A 442-nucleotide genomic window follows, 5' to 3' on the forward strand; every position below is an offset into this window, starting at 1 on the left:
CCATGAGGAAGCTGCCCCCGCCAGGCCCGGCGGGAACGCCCCGGGTTTGGGCGCTAAACCCGCTCCCGGGCGCCCAAACACCCCTCGGCCATCCCCGCCCCGCTGCTCTCGCGAGATCACCTCTGCTCCCGGCATCCATTTCGCGGCTGAGCGAAGGAGGGCGGCTCTGGGGGAAGATGAAGGCGGCGGCCATGTTGGGAGCTTCAGGGCGCTTTCGGTGCGGGGTGTGCTGAGGGAGTCTGCGCGGGGAGACTTGTCGCTGGGGGATCGGCGGAAGATCGGGCTCGAAGCGGGAGGAGTAGAGCGCCTACTACGACTCTGAGCTGGGCTTGCTTAGTTGCTTGTGCCCGGCTTTAGAAGCGCTCGGGCAGGGGAGGAGGGGGGGGTGTCCCTGACCGAGAAGCCAGCACCATGAGGGGGGGGACGCCCTACCTCGGGAGGA

This window comes from Chaetura pelagica, unplaced genomic scaffold, assembly GCF_000747805.2.
Source record: "Chaetura pelagica isolate M959 unplaced genomic scaffold, ChaPel_1.0 scaffold139, whole genome shotgun sequence".
Taxonomy (NCBI): Eukaryota; Metazoa; Chordata; class Aves; order Apodiformes; family Apodidae; genus Chaetura; species Chaetura pelagica.